Below are 17,806 nucleotides of genomic sequence, written 5' to 3'. Positions count from 1 at the left end.
TACATACATTTGTGTGCAAAGCATCAGCCTGTTGAAATGCTCTTTAGTGACTGATTGATCTTTTGAATGAGGGTGCTTAGTAGAACATCAGCTTATGGGCTTCCTGATATCAGCGAGAATGGAAGTTAGAGGTTTTGGAAGGTAGCCATAAGATTAATGTAAGTGGCAAATTCCTACCGTTGGGATAAGTCAGCTCTCCATTTCTGCACCTCAGTTTAGTCATCAGAGATCTTAATCATCTAGCCATTTCACAGGATGCCACACTTTATTAAAGAGATCACACCTATGTTTTTTGGAGAAAAAAAGAATTAGGTGCCCTAAACACAATAGTAACCCTGCCTGTGTACTAGATGATAAAAGGTCAATTCTATTAAAAGAGCATATTCTACTATCTCTGTAAAGTTTCAGGCCATGGAGTGCTATGTTAGCATAAAGACTATGCCAAGTTATTCTCTCCTTAGTGATGGACAAGGTGATTACCTTGTTGCTCCATTAACAAAATAGCTTAATAATGTCTGGTATCTTCTTTTGAGCCACCATGGATGCTTTGTTGCATGAGCGATGAAAGCAAAAAAATTACAGATCATATTACTGAGGGGAAATTAAAGTAAAAACATTACTAAATACATTATGGCTACCAGCTGGTCCATTGTGTGGGATGCTTATCTCATTCTACCATAAAGAGCTGAGGATTCAAAACTACTTAAGAGTTTGGTAGAATTTATTTGGGCCACACTCAAATAAAAGAATCACAATGAAAAATTCAAAAGGCTTGAGGCATTTCAGGACATTAAGTATTCTCTTTGGGAAAATACTTACTGTTTATACTAGGCTTTGGGAGAAACTGAAGATGTCTATACCTGAAAAGGTAAATACAGACATGACCTGAACCAATTCAAACATGAAAAGCGTGGAGGAAGTTACCTGAAGTCTTCCATTTACAGGCACACCAGGTCCTGCCACAAAGACATTGCAAGTTCACACTTGTCCTTTCTCTGGTTCCCCATGAAGACTAAGTGAGGTCAAGTGTCCATACCTGTCCATAAATCCCTCTGCTCTATGCCTGTACCAGCTGCAAGGTGGCTGCTTGACCTCACAGAGACAGTTGTACATGTCTTAGCCAGAAAATGAAAAAAAAAAAAACAATAACATAACAGCATTTGAGGGTTCAATGGAGTATGAAAAAAATAAGTCATCCTCGATGTTGGGACTTCTCTTCCAAGCAATAGAAATTCAGTTCCATTTTCTTCATATGTGTTCCATTTTATCTTTTTGCTTCTGCAAAAATTTCTCATCAAGGGTGACCGGGTTCTCTTGTGAGAAGAGACTAATGTCTTGTAGAGATGAAGGTTTTTGCTTTCTTTTATACATTTATCTGTACTGTTTGGTTTTATTCTTTTTTAAATGTTTATTTTTGAAAGAGAGACAGAGTGTGATCAGGGGAGAGGCAGAGAGAGAGGGAGACACAGAATCCGAAGCAGACTCCAGGTTCTGAGCTGTCAGCACAGAGCCTGACATGGGGCTTGAACCCACAGACCGTGAGATCATGACCTGAGCTGAAGCTGGACGCTTAACAGACTGAGCCACCCAGGCGCCCCTGTACAGTTTGATTTTCTAGCCATGTATATTCATTTCTTTGTGTCAATAGCAGTTACATAAATGGTGACTTGAAAGCCACTTTAAGTATGTTTTTTATAATTATCTACCCAAAACACTGAAATGTTATTAAAAATAAGTAAATGCAAGAGTACTACTGTAGAGAGAATTGGGGAGGTAAGACAAAGGAGAAGTGAAAAGAATGTAAGAATCCTGGACACTACATAAAACAAATCAAGAAATAGAGATATGTTATAAAAAGATTTACAAGTAGTACTATTACTAAAAATAATAGCATCATGAAATTCGGGAAGGAGAGTAATAGGAAGTGGGGTGAGTGTCTTTGAAATAGAGGTAGAAACATATGTTCTAGCTATGGAAGGAATCACTTTTTGATCTTAAAAAATAAAACTTATAAAAGTGTTCCCTCCTAGAACAATGATTCTTAACTGGGGAGCAAATTTTGCCCCACGGGACATTGATCAATGACTGAAGATATTTTTTTGGTCTCATATAAAGAGAGAAGATAGATGCTATGGGCATGTATTGGTAGGGGGCAGGGGATCCTGTAAAATATTCTATAATGCACAGGACAGTTCCCCACACACACAAAAAAATTGTCCAGTCCAAAATGTCAGTAGTCCTTAGATTGAGAAAGCCTTTCACAGATAGCACTGTTAGGATAGTGGGGAAAGCATAGAAGGCAAATTTTCACTTTCATCTATTTGTAATGTTAGAATTTTCATATCTTTTATTATTTCCATATTCATCTTGTGGTTAAAGATTCATCATGTTCCAGAAAAAAAATTATGAAAACACACCCACATCTACATATGTTGATGACATTTTTATTTGAAAAAAAATCCCAGAAGAATCAAAGATTACAATTAAATACACACATACATGAAGAGATAAAATCCAAGTTGTCCTCAGAATTATCCTCAAATGACCTTCCAGTTATCCTCCAAAGTACTGAGTCCTGGAAGATAAGCTCCCTGGGCCAATTGCCTTTTAAGGAAAGAGGTTTGATCCCAAGAATTCACTTTCTATCCTAGTCGTTATTTATATGTAAACAGAACATAATTGGAATCTTAGGTTTCACTGGCTGTTTTGGTTTTCAGAATTGTGCAAAGGTGAAAAAATTGGGCCTGTGAGAGTCAGTCTCATTACATTGTTCCAGAAGATTCCTTAGTAAACATGCAGTTTGAGGAAAGAATGGGTTGTGCCTTTTCATCTCCCCTCTCCAAGGTGCTTCTTCCCTTCTATGGCCTCAGAAACAGGTGTCAAGAACATCTTTTCACAAATTGGGAAAACTGGTTTCTCTTCCTGGCTGACGCATGCTGAGCCCAAAGATGTCGTATGTTCACCAAACAATTCTATCAGAAGTCAAAATTGTTCTTAAGAGAGAATGATACATGTTCCGGAAGTTTTCTGGGATTGACTTGCACTGATAAAATGGGGGCTTGCCTCTTGTCAAAACAAACCAGAATGTGGGTTGTCCTCTGAAGCAGCTTAAAACATTAGGCCAAGAGAGAGGGTTGCAGTAGAAGCAGCCTGCATTTACAGAGTTTGACATAGCTAACATATATGTGTTTTCCCTGGGGCCGAGAAGATAGCCTAAAACACAACCAGCGTAAGATATCTGCCAGCTAGAATAGGAGAGAACTGTTGGAGTCAAGGAGTGCATAGCCCTTACCAGGAAATGATGTATGGGGATGGTGGGGCTCAAAAATTCACTAAAATGATAAAATATATAGCATTTGGGTACCTGTCATAACAGTGGATCGGTCATAGACATCAGTCAACTGCAGATAGTACCAACTAACTACAATCATGTTACTCCTATTTTTCTTATTCCCTCTCCTTCAGATCTGACCATGGAGAGTTAGAAGTCAGAATATGAGGAGAAATATGCAAAACAGAGCCATTTCCTATTTTTCCACCAAAATGTTTAGGCTGTGGAAAATGTTTACATGTGGTATGAGGTTAAAGTTAGAGCACAGACCAAATCAGATTTCTTCAATGCAAATTAAAAAAAAGGACATGATTCAATACCCTAAAATGTCCAAAAAACAAAACAAAACAAACAAACAAAAAATGAGGACAAGAGAAAAAAGCTTAAGCTGTTAATTAGTTGTGTGTGTGTGTGTGTGTGTGTGTGTGTGTGTGTGCATGCATGTGTGCATGGGAAGTTACACCAAAATAAGTAGGAAAAAAGAAGATTCCAAAATGAAGCTTTACACAAACTATATCCCTTAAAAAGCAATGCTAGCCAGTCGCGTCATGATTCATAAGCCATTTTCCTATGCATCCTCACCAGCCAGAAGCTGTGTGTTCATTGACAATGTAGCAAAACCTGAGGGGGAGCCAGGCACAATTGCCTTTTGCTCCTGAGAGTTGTCAGAAGGGCATACACAGTAGAGAATCTTCTGAAGAACACTGATAAAGCACTCACAAGGGAAATGATCAGCTTTAACCCCATCAGGCCTGGAGAGTCCAATGTTATCTTGTAATAGGTCTAAATAAGTAAGAAATTTCCACTTTTTTTTCCTTCACATTGCATCTTTATGCATTTTCCTTAGACAGAAAACTACAGCCAGTTGCAAGAGAGTTTCTCAGTTTTGAAAATAGTTGCCCATTCTGTATTTCCAGACTAAAGTTTCTCACCTGCTGAGTGAAAATATAGTTATCAAATCGACTCTGTTTTCAACCCGAGCAAAGGAATAACCTCAACATGAAAGAAAAGTGAGATGGAAATATTATTATAATCTGATTATATGTCATGAATTGTGTTGGTTCCAAGTACCAAAATTGTGGAATTGTGTGTGTGTGTGTGTGTGTGTGTGTGCAGAGAGAGATAGAAAGAAAAAACAGAGAAAGAGAGATTGGTTAGAGGCCCTTCTTTCATGCAATTTAAGAATATATAGAAGACTAAAGATTGGGGAAATGTGTTCAGATAATTAGTGATTAGTTCTATAAACTATAAGACAGAGGTTGATAATCTGGCTCACTGGCCAAATCCCACTCACCACCTACTTTATAAATAAAATTTTATAAGGACACAACTGTGCTTATTCATTTATATATTGTCTATGGTTGCCTTTATAGCACAAAGGCAGAATTGAGTAGTTGGGATAGTCTGGCTGAAAAAACCTACATTATTTACTATCTGTTCATTTGTAGGAAACATTTTCAATCCTCTTGCTATAAGAAATTAAAAGCAATGAGAGATTTTAGGTTAAAATTATGAGTTGACTATATACATATAGTTTCACCCTCTCTGAAACTTTACTAAAGTGATTAAGGAAAAAAAAAGATTAAAAAGAAAGTGAATCATAAGAAGGAAGGGAGGACAAAGGAATATATTATACATCAAAAAATATTGAAAGCTGAAAAAACAGATGGTTCAGTGTTGACAGAAATTAACAGAACTAATAATACTGAATTCTAAGCAGGAAATGGGGAAAGCTGAGAAACAGAAATATTTTATAGTGCAGAATCTTTAAAAAGTTCATAAATGGTAACAACGGAAATAGGGATGAGGGAGAAAGTAATTCTGATAATGTTTGGCTGAACTGAATGTCAAGACATTAAAGATGTGGGATCCTTTTATGTGTATTAATGTTAAAGTCTGGTCCCTCTCATTGGTCAAGATTCTGGAAAGACCATATTGATCTCTGTAAAATATCTGTGATGATAATAGAAACTATTGTATCTCCAGAAAGCTATACAAACCTTTATTACTGGGGTTGCCTCTGGGGAGAAACTCTAGGTATCCTGGTGAAGGTTATGAAGAAGATTTATTTTTATTGATTTGACCTTCTGTACCTTTGGCAGTTTTTTCATGAACATTTATATATCACGAATCAAAAAGCGATGATATAAAAAGCACCTCCCAAAAAGATTGTTTTTCTTTTAAATAATGTTTTTACTACCTTTTCCAAGACGTAAGCCGAAACTTGATATACTTCTTTTTTCTGGATTTCTTGTTGACAGGAATTATTAAACAATGAATTTTATTTTACAATGCTGAAATTCAAAGTTGTTCAGACTCCCAGAAGTCCACTGATGTATTCGGCCTCCCCCACTATCCTGAAATACACATAGTCCACTGATAGGCTCCGTGTGTTCCAAAATGGCTCAATGAGAGAAATGTAAGAAAGGCCAGCTCTTTCTGGAGGACACTCAACTGCGGAAATGAGAGGACACTCAACTGCGGATGAGAACATAAGTTTCTTTCTAAGCAAATTTTCTTAAGAATCTCGGGGCGCCTGGGTGGCGCAGTCGGTTAAGCGTCCGACTTCAGCCAGGTCACGATCTCGTGGTCTGTGAGTTCGAGCCCCGCGTCGGGCTCTGGGCTGATGGCTCAGAGCCTGGAGCCTGTTTCCGATTCTGTGTCTCCCTCTCTCTCTGCCCCTCCCCCGTTCATGCTATGTCTCTCTCTGTCCCAAAAATAAATAAAAAACGTTGAAAAAAAAATTATTAAAGAATCTCATCTACTCTGTTCCCAGTTGAGGGTCCTATCTCTCACCTCCTAGAACCAGCCTTACACCTGAATATTATGAAGGAAATCTGACATTAGGCAAGTAAGTGTATACACACATATATAAAAGTATATATATATATATACACACACACACACACATACAAAAGTATATATATAAATAAAAAATATATATACATCTGATAAGTACTGTTCTATAAAGGAAAATTGCTATATGCTTGAAGAGCTAACATATTGGCATCTGATGAAGTCAGCCAAGTTATAGAGACTGTTTCTTTGAACACATTACCTTAGAACTGTTGTTTTAAGAGTGAGTTAGAATTATATAATGGAGAGGTAGGGTAGGTAGAATCAATTCTGATAGAGGAAACCACATGTATAAATTATTTATGGCAGAAGACAACATGGAATTTTGGTGCAACTCTAAGAAAGGCCCATATGCTTGAAAGGGACAGAACAAGGAAGGATATAGTGGTATGAGGCTGGACAGGAAGCCGGAGCTATAGGGAAAACCTGTGGGTGACATGAAGAATTTTCCCTTTATCCTGAAAGCAATAGAAGGCTTGAAGATTTTGTACACTAGAACCACATGATTTGAATAATCTTTTAAAAAGATTCCCTGATAAAATTGAGAGTGGCTTACAAAAGTACAGGTATGGAGAACAGAGAGCTTTTAAGAGGGTGCTATAGTACATCAAATAAGGTATTGTGATAATGTGGATTTATTGGAAAAGGGACTAACACAGAAGGCTTCCAAGATCCAAGGATTCAGTTCGGGAAACTGGAAGTATGATAGAGAAATTTCCAAGAGAGCGACCACTGGGGAACATTTGTCAAGCATGTACATTGTGTGTGTTGGGTAACGCTAATAGATAAGAAAGTCACAGGCCCTTCATTCACAGTATTAAAAACAAAACAAACATAAAATGAGAAACAATTGTGTTATGGATTTTATTACAATACAGGGAACCAAGACACCGTTTTTGCTAGGAGTCAGGAAAGGCCTGCCTACGGAGTGATATTTCAGCAAAAGCCTAAAAAAATTACAGGTAGCCTTGTGAAATGTTCAGGAATACTTGTTCTAGGCAGACGGGATGCTGAAGAGAAATTACAGCATGAAACTGAAAGAAGTTGATAATCTTAAATATCAGAGATGGAGAATAAAAGCCAAAGAAATGTGATAAAAGGAAATGACATAAAATGTGGATAAAGATTTTAGGTGAAATTTACTGCAAAATTGTTTAAAGCAGGATATATTTGGAAACAAAGTGAATATTCATGAATCAAAAATGTATAACTACATGGCCTTACAGCCTGTGGATGCATATTGTGGATATAGTTAATAGATTAGAAATTGTACAGCCATAAAGCATAAAATTGTATATGCAATACAAAAATGTTTATGCTTTAACATCAATATAAAATATTATGATTGCAATTAGTAAATCTCTATGGATGATTATAGCCTTTTTTATTATAATTTTATGTATTTTAGAAATTTCCATAATAAATCTATACTATTTTACTAGTAGTTGAAGCAAATAAAAAGAGAAGGCTTGAAAATTTCTAGTGGGTTTTAGAAGACTTTCTGATATAACAAAAATGGAAATAGCTTTACTTGTTTAAGAAGTAGCTCTAAGAAAAAAAAACAAGAAAGAAGAAATGACTTTATTTACTGTTGTGGGTTGAATTGTATCTCCTAAAGAGATATGTTGAAGTCCTAACCCCCCAGATCCCCAAAATATGACCTTATTTGAAAATTGGGTTTTGCAATGTAATTACTTAAAAGTAGGTCAGTGGAGTGAGACCTTACTCCATTATGACTGGTGTTCTTGTGAGAAGACAGACTTTCCCAGAGGGAAGACAGTGTAAACATATGGGAGTATACTTAACAGGGAGAGAGATTGGAGTAATGCAGTTGTAAGCTAAGAGATGGCAAGAAATGATTTTCATCTCCAGAAGCTAAGTAGGAAAAAAAAATATCCAAAGTCCAGAGGAAGCGTGATTCTGGTGATACCTTGATTTTGGATGTCTTGTGTCAAGCACAGTGAGAAATAAATTTCTGTTGTTTTAAGCCATATCCTGTTATGGCCTTAAGAAATTAATTAGCTCAGATGAAATAGTTTGTTAACCAACAAAACCACCTAAATCAAGAGCCACTCCTCTCACTTAAAAGGACCACTGAATTCATGTGGTCATCATTCAGATTTTAATTGCACCAGAAAGCAAAGGTATTATTTCAGATGTGTGTATATGAGCCTATGTATGTTTTTGTGTCTTTGTCTGTGTATGTCTGTGGATATCCAGGAGAAGCACTGTTTAGAAACAGACAGATGTGTCCTTTTCTGTTTTTCTGTTTGGATTCCGTTAAAGTTTCCTATAGCTTGTGTTTATGTGAAAAGGGTAGACTAGCACATTTCAGATATTTTTAAATCAAACTGACAATGCTGGTGTGAGGACCACACTCTACGTATCTGATTTATAGTCTCCAAAAGCCCAGCTTTACGGTGCTTTGAAACATGGATTGGTTTCAAGATTTACTGATCAAAACATAAAGAAATGCAATCATATTCAAGATGAGAACTGTCTCTGTGACAAATCAAATAGTCCCTATTTTATAGGCATTCAAAGACTTCCCACAAACTCAGGTTATTTTCCTTACAAGTTTGAAGATAACTTAGCCAAGGAAAATGAATGCTTCCAAGCTTCAGTGCTTTACCACAATTAACTTTTTGCTGACAGTAGTGTGCTCACTTTCTTTCCTCTTTAATAAACACCAAGTGGAGCAAACAGAATTACTTTCCTAAACCTCTTTGGTGAAATGATGATAATGGATCCAATTCCTTGATCAGACTACTGTAATAAAGTACAGCTAATTTTTTATTTTACCATGTATAGTCCTTTTCCCTCCCTCCCTCCCCTTGTTTCTAGTCTCTTCTCCTCTTCTCTTCCCTTCCTCCTTGCTCTCCTTCCGCTTCTCTCTCTCTTTTCCCTTCCCTCTCTTCTTCCCCTTCTCTCTCTCCCTCAATGTAAGTCTTCTTTTCTTCTCACTCCTATTCTGCCTACTGTCACCTTATCCTCTTAGCAACATTTTAATGTGTGATACCATTTTGGTCCTCAAAATATTGTGCTAGTCTGTACAACTAAATGAGCAAAGTTCTGCAAGCATCTTTTTTACTATCATAGAAATATATTCATTAACCTAATCCCAGTTAAATTATGGATATGTATAGTGATTTAATACATTTCAAGATTTCTTAATGAAATGGTTTTATTGCTTTAAAATGTAAACATTATGCATTAGAAATGCATTTGGAAAGGCCCGTGAGCAGTAGAATTTATACGTTTTTGTTACTTCCTAAAAATGAATGTGTCTGCTTTTTATACTGACAACTCACTGAGAAACACAATTACTTTTTTAAACAACTGGATGTCATAGATTTACAGCCTAGTGAAATCATTTCTAGATTTAAAAATATGTATATACTAATGTTATGCTTAGGAAGATATACTGAGTTTTCTTTCTGTCTTAAAATTATTTTATTTTATTTAAATTCCAGTGTAGTTAATATTCAGTGTTATCTTAGTTGCAGATATACAATTTAGTGATTCAACAGTTCCATATATTACTCTGTGCTCATCAAGATAAGTGTAGTCTTCACCTATTTCACTCATCCTCCCCGCCCGCCCCATATATCAGCAACAGATACTCCTCTTGCTTTTTTGGATTTCAGTGACCCCAGCAAACAACTAGGCAGAACAGTACAAGATTGCATGTGAGATATCTCCAAGGTACAAACAAAAATACCAAACTCCTCATGATTTATCAGAGATGGCTATGACCATCATAAAAAACAGTTCCAGCAGAGAGAGGGGCTTGTTTTGGTGAGGAAGTGTGTCAAGCAGTGTGATTGCTAACAAAGGGGTAACAAACATGCATATTTTTGTAGTTTTCCTGAGTCTTAGGATCCAAAGACACACCCAGAAGTGCTGGGGTATAGAAGAGAGGACACAAAAGTTGGCAGAGGGACACAGCAAGTAGATAGAGGGCAAATATCACCATTTTCACCACCATTGCCACTACGAAGATTATGAAGTTCCCACAGTGACATACAACAGGCTTTATAGAGCCCTAGGGTTCCCTTCTCATGGGTCACTGGCACACACAGGGAGGGTTACAGGTAGGAACCTGCTGGCCATGCCAAGAAGGTTTCTTGTTGAGGACTTCCGTCTCTGCAGTCGGTGGTTGCTAAATATGTAACAAAATTTATAGGATGCATGTGGGGAAAGTTAAGGAATGAAGAGCCTGAGAATGAGATTTAAAGTTTTTCCTGTCACTTCGAAGTTGGTTGTGACCATGTGACTACTCTGGCTAATAAAATGGAATTGCAAATGATCTGTGTTTAAAGCCAAATCATGGCACCACTGATGCTTGGCTATCAAGCCCTCTCTTGTCCCACCATAGTGATTGAAGACACTTTGATATCCAGATGATGCAGTTATATGATTGTGGGGCCTTAATCATCATGAGTCCTAAATCACTATGAAGACCTGATACTCTTTCCCAACTTGCACTGAATATGTAGCTTGAAGTGTGTGTGTGTGTGTGTGTGTGTGTGTGTGTTTGCTCTTAACTTATCATGATTAATATAATACACAAGTTCTGAAATAAATGGGGAATATGGAAAAAATGAGATGGAGGTCAAAAGATTAAATGGGGGGCGCCTGGTTGGCTCAGTTGGTTGGGCGTCTGACTTCAGGTCAGGTCATGATCTCATGGGTTCAAGGGTTCAGGCCCCGCATTGGGCTCTGTACTGACAGGTCAGTCTAAAGCCTGCTTCAGATTCTGTGACTCCCTCTCTCTCTGCCCCTCTCTCACTCATGCTTTGTCTCACTGTCTCTCAAAAATAAATAAACATTAAAAAAATTAATAAAGAAGATTAAATGTATGGTTGATACAGGTTAAATTATAGAACAAAAAATGTGATGATAGATCTTCTAAACTCAACTTACAAGCTAGGTAGATTAGCCACCATAGACAATGCTGTCCCTAATGAGTTCTCCCTATCAGATGAGCATTCATGGGGAAAGGCAGCCCACAGCATCCCAAGGGTTTTCTTCCACTATCAAAATTGTTCCCTTGGGTTGGTTTTGGAATCCCTGGTGGGAAATAAAGATTTAGTCCCCAGAAGGCTCTGAAATATATTGGAACAGTACATTAATTTTATCACCTCCAAAACCACTCTAAGTCTGAGAATTAACTCTTTATTCAGTTTCCCTTTCTTAATTATATCCCAAATAACATTCAAGGAGATGGATGAAATACTCCAATGGATAGATACTCAATAATAATGTACCACTGACAATGTTTTAAATATTAAACACCTTTTATTTTTAAATTTTCAGGGTAATTAAAATTTGAAGATTAAATAGCCTTGTGAACTTATGTCCAGATACATTAAATCCAAAGGAATTAATACGTGAAATATTAGTTTTCTTGCCAAAGTGACTTTATGTATCCAATGACCAAAACTTCTTAAGTTCAAGATGAGGAACCACCATGTTACCTTCTTCCTTTATTCCATTTTTCTTTTTTTTTTTTTTTAAATTTTTTTTTTTTTTTAATTTATTTTTGGACAGAGAGAGACAGAGCATGAACGGGGGAGGGGCAGAGAGAGAGGGAGGCACAGAATCGGAAACAGGCTCCAGGCTCCGAGCCATCAGCCCAGAGCCTGACGCGGGGCTCGAACTCACGGACCGCGAGATCGTGACCTGGCTGAAGTCGGACGCTTAACCGACTGCGCCACCCAGGCGCCCCTATTCCATTTTTCTTAATTTGCTAATTCTCAAACTAAAAAAATTTCAAAATCTGGTAGGAGTTGAAGTTATCTCAGGAGATTCAGCCCAGTTCTTACAGGAATGGGAGTAGTTAACTTCAGAGAATTAATTCAACAAGTATCTGAAGTCTTCCTTTTTGAAAGAGTCCAGCAGTTAATACATTTATATTAGTTCTTTTGTTTCATAACAGATCACCCCAAACCTAGAAGCTTAAAACAACAATCATTTATTTAGTTCACCATTTCATGTGTTGCCAATTTGTTTTGGAATCAGCTTGATGGTTCTTCTAGGCTTGCTTGAGTTACCATGGCTGGTTTATCTCATTGGACAAAGCAGGTGACAAGCCTAAAGCCAGTCAATACAGGAAAGAAAATAGACTTCACTGCTTGATATTAGTTGCTGAAACATTTTGTATCTGTTTTGGGATCTACTACAAACACAGAAGATTGTCAAAGCACAATCACCAAATGTAGAAAATATGCTTATCTGTAGCCTCTCAATTAGTTTCCCAGATTTTGTATCCCAGACAATTTGAGTTGCCAAAAAATATAGCAAAAGTGTATTTGGATAAGAAGGTAGTTAGGGAGAGGAAAAAGTCATCATGCTTTTAAACTCACCACAATGCCAGTTATTTTATACCGTCAGTTGAGACCTATCCAGTGTGGTAGTTACTAGCCATATGTGGCTATTTACATTTGAATTTAAATTACAAAAATTAAGTTAGATTAAACATTTAGTTCCTCAGTTACACCAGCCACATTTCTAGTGTTTAGTAGCTATACCCAGCTAGTGACTATCATATTGGGCTGTGCAAAATAGAATAATTCCATTATTGCAGAAAGTCCCATTGGAGAGAACTGGTCCAGACATTGTGACCTGTGAACATATATAACCAAATGATAACAATACTTTTCAGTTCAAGGGATTTCCTCAATACCGCAGTCATTTGTGTGTTGTTTTGTTTATCTGTTTGTTTTCCTTGGAGGAACCACAATCCATTCAGAAATTATATAAAAAAGGTGTTCTACAAATTAAAAATTTCTGCCCTCTCTGGAAAGTGACTCCTAAGACATGTGGCCACAATCATCAGCCTGAATTAGTCCCATGGCCAATGTTTCCCTTCAAGGAGATCATAAGTACACTGCTATTATGTGCCTAGAGGAAAAGCAGAAAAAAATTGAAAGTAATGTACAATATCTCATAAAGTTTTACACATTTCTTCTTAAGTTTATTCGCAAGTAATTAACCTTTTCTTGATATTGAATATATGATCTTTTATTATATACCAATTAAGATTGGTTATTTTTACTTAGGTAAACTTTTGATGTTTTTATGTTAATTTCATACTGTGCTATTGGTTTTCAAACTTTTTTCTATCGATTTACTAGGCTTTCTAGGTATACAATACGATTACTTGCAAAGAAAGGTAGCTTTACCTTCATTTCCAATTTTTACCTCAAATTGCATTCTCTTGTTAATTATTCCCTCCAATACTATTATAGCCTCAATTAGGAGTATACCTGTAATAAAGCAGCCATGGAAAATGATCCCAGTGGCAAAACATAAAGTAATACAATCATTTGTCTACATTCTCTTGAATGAAATATGACCAGAAGTTTGGATCTACTTCAATTCATAGACAGCAGCCAACAATTTTGCTGGATGACCAAGGGCACAAAGGAACAAGACTGGAACATATATGACAAAAACTCTGGGGAAGAGTTTTGTGTATGGACTTCTCAAAATGAGCAAACACGATGGCAGTGTTCATTTCCTGTGTCAATGCTCATCCACTGCAGAGGAGTATCAGGTAACGAATATGACTTTATCTGTGGATATCTATCAGCCTTCTTCCTTAGCTACTCTGCACTTGTTCAAGGGGCCTAAATATCACATAGACATGGGATAGAGTTAGAAGCTATGTTTAAGAATCTGAATTATCCCTATGACTGGTCACCAACACTGATAAGGTACTCTCTTCCAATAGCAGAAATCAGTGCTGAGTCCCTTACATTATTCTCTTGGGAGAAAGTCATCCATCTTTTGTCAGAATTGATTAAACTGGAATCCTTCAGGTATGGAGAGACGGTTTATCTTCACTGGAACAGACAGGTATTCAAGGGATGGATTTGGGTTTCCTCTCCAAAGTGGAGGTGGCAACATCACCATCTGCAGACTTAGAGAATTCCTTGTTCACTGTATGACTATCCAACACAACATTGTCTTTGAAAAGGAATGCATTTCACATGAAAAGAAAGTTAACGCTGCACTTATGTTTATAGACTCAACTTTCTTGATGGAACAATGCGATCACCTACAGAATATTTAGTTGTAGTATACAGAAACAACAGAGATATATTGGAGTCGTATCCTACAGAGGCTAATGTTTTGAATCTACAGCAAATATGTGTTGTTCTTTCTCTCATAGTCAGAATATACAGGTCTGGAAATCCAGGGATAAGAGTGACTCTTTTGTATTTTATTTATTTCTATTAACTTTATTGAAGTATAGATTCTATTCAGTAAACTGTGTCCTTTTATATTATATGATTTGACGAGTTTCAATAGATACGTAAACTCATATATTCACAGCCACAATCAAGACAGAAATTTTGCGTGAACTCTAAAAGGTTCTTTTTACCTTTGCAGCCATGACTCAATCCATTCCTGGCATTTAGGGTCAGGTCTAGAAGATGTGAGGTCTTTAATGCAGAGCTTGAGCTGGGAATTTGAAGCCCTAACCTCATTTTTCCTTCATTTACTTTCTCCAGAGCAGTTAGGAGGAACCAGCCAATCTAAAATATTCTAAGATAGCAAATACATGGTGACCCTGAGCCTTGCCTTCTACAGATATTTGATTAGGAAAATCCAATGGTGACATTTTGCATATCTCTATTGTCACATCACACCATGGCCTACCTTCCGATACCAGTGCTGCCTTTGCTACAAGAAACAGAGTCATTAATGCCTACAAATATGAGATTAGAGAACCCATTCCAGAAAATCAGAACTAATTCAGGAAACTCATTCTTAAGATTCTGTTGCTTAAAAAACCCTTCCAGTACCAAAACTTGAATCAGTCAGGATTTATTTATGGTAGAAACACAATAATGCCAGAAATATACTAAGACATTTACCACAAGGAATAGATTTACATGACTGTGGAGACTGGCTATGCAGGTCAAAAACTGTAGGCCAGCCTGTCTGGAAGGGCAGGCTGAAACACGGGCACAGGTTAAGGCTGTTACTCACAGGTAGAATTTCCTCAAGAAAGTCTCAACTCTGCTCTTCAGGCATTTCAAAGGATTATATTAGGGCATGCAGAATATATAAAGTCAACTGATTATGGACTTTGATCACTTCAACAAAATACTTTCACAGTTGGGGCACCTGGGTGGCTCAATTGGTTAAGCATCTGACTTTGGCTCAGGTCATGATCTCACGGTTCATGGGTTCAAGCCCCATGTTGGGCTCTGTGCTGACAGCTCAGAGCCTGGAGCCTGCTTTGAATTCTGTGTCTCCCCGTCTCTCTGCCCCTCTCCTGCTCGTGCTCTGTCTCTGTCTCTCAAAAATAAGTAAATGTTAAAAAATAATTAAAAAAATACTTTCACAGCAACACCTGTTCCAGTGTTTGATTGAATAACTGGGGGGACTGTAAACTTTTATAGTTGACACATAAAAAAATACATATATACTATCCATGAAATATATGTTTTTCATTCTGTTGTTTATGTTTTCTACACTATTGAATTTTTGCCTTGATTTATCTTTAGTTGAAGAAAATATTTATTAGTTAACTATCAACATGTAATAGTACCATAAATTTGCTGGCTTAAAATAACACATATTCATTTTATCACAGTTTTTGTGGGTCAGGGATCCAGCTACTGCTTAACTGGGTCCTCTGCTTCATTGTGTAACATGAGTCTGCAACCAAAGTGGCATTAATGTCTGGGGTCTCAAATGTAAGCTCAGCAGAATAAGAACCTACCTCCCAGATCATTTATATAGTTTTTTTGTTTGTTTGTTTGTTTTTGTTTTTTTTGGCAGTTTTCAGTTCCTTTTAGGTTCTTGGACTGTAGACATCAGCTGTCATGTGGACTTCCCTAACATGGCAACAGTTTCATGGAAGTCAGTAAGGGAAAGTTTATACTACAAGACAGAAGTCAGACTCTTGTAAACTGATCATGAAAGTGACATTCCCCTAAATATTGAACTATTCTATTGATTAGAAGAAAATGATTTAAGGAAAGAGAATCATACAAGGCTATGAATATGAGGATGCGGGCATTACTGGTGGTCATTTTAGACATTACCTACCACAATTATAGAATTATTTCTTATTATTTATGTTATGTCCGTCTCATTCTTCTTACATTGCCTGCAGTTCCTTTTAGGAAACTCTTTTCTTACATAATTTTGTATTTTCTTAAATCTCTGTGTATACAACACCAACAGTCCCTTTCTCCTTATATCTCAGGAAAAAATAAAAGCTCCCTTCTCCTGAACAGAATTTTCTCTGTGGTAAGTAATTATTGAAACACACAGGTTAACCTGAAATATTTAGTCACTCTGGAAATTTTTTAAAAAAAGCAAAACTTAATTTTTCCACAATTTGAAGGTACACCTGGCTAACCAATTACACTCAGAACTTTATATCCACTCAGCCACATGACACTTGTCTTTCAATTAAAAAAAATAAACAGGCTTTTACACATTTTTCTAATGATGGATATTTTATTTCTCAATTAAATATTTTTATTGTTTTATTCAAGAGTCTCTTGTATATCTGAACCTCCTGCTACGTACATCATTAAAAATATTATTGGACTCCACAAATCACAGAGTGTAGGACTGATAATGCCCAGAATGGTATGGGGGAGATTTAAAAACATAAATATTCAGCTTTCAATTTTAGCAGATTCCTCCATTACTACATTATTTTAAGGAAGAAAAACCATACAGCTTGTTAAAAAACTTTATTGTGATCATTGTTACTCTCTCCCACATCTAAAGTCTTTGTTATCTTTATATTTTCCATCTTTTATAGTTCCTGTATTTCTGAACACTTCTATACTAAAATTTGGTGCAGTAATATTTAAAACATTTCAGTTACACTCCCAACCTACCTTACGTTTAAAACCTTGACATCTTTTCTGGAAAGTTGCTAGCTACTAGCCTGCTGGGAATGCTAAGCCCATGCTTAGCCCATGGAAACTGAACCATCCACCATTTCCAACACCATTTCCTCATGTGTGTCTTCTGCAAATATATTGATCCATAGTTTCAATGTCTTTGTTTTTCACTGGTTGATAATTGAGTTCATCCCATCCATAGGAGTTTATGGTTGTCACCTCAGATTGTGCCTTCTTTCTATTACAAACTCAAAGGTTTATGCTATGAATGAAATTGTTTCCCACCCACCCCCAACTTCAAAGATTGTAGCCTTGACCCCCACTATGACAACGTGTGTTTGGAGATAGAACTTTCAGAATACCACTCTGCATGAAAAATAAAGTATGAAGTGATTTACATAAAGCCAAAAATAAGAAAGACAAAGAATACAATCCCATACACAGATGGATATACAGAGCAGGAAATGCAACATAGTTCTCTCAGAGGACTCTGTATCAGACACCCAGGCCTTCAGTCTGCCAGCTTGCAATAATGTCATCTGCCTGGAGTGGTGATTTCATCAAGCACTCTAATAAGCTCGCTTAGCTTTTCTCACAAAGTTTTCAGGCAACTTTTGGCCTCTTCTAGCACTTCTGAAAACTATAGATATGTGCCTATCAGCCCGGCAGGCACAAGTAACCGGTAACAATCTCAGAAAATTCTATGTACTTAGTAGTAGGTGGTTGATATCAC

The sequence above is a fragment of the Neofelis nebulosa genome, chromosome 1, assembly GCF_028018385.1.
Source record: "Neofelis nebulosa isolate mNeoNeb1 chromosome 1, mNeoNeb1.pri, whole genome shotgun sequence".
Taxonomy (NCBI): Eukaryota; Metazoa; Chordata; class Mammalia; order Carnivora; family Felidae; genus Neofelis; species Neofelis nebulosa.
This window is presented reverse-complemented; position numbering follows the sequence as displayed.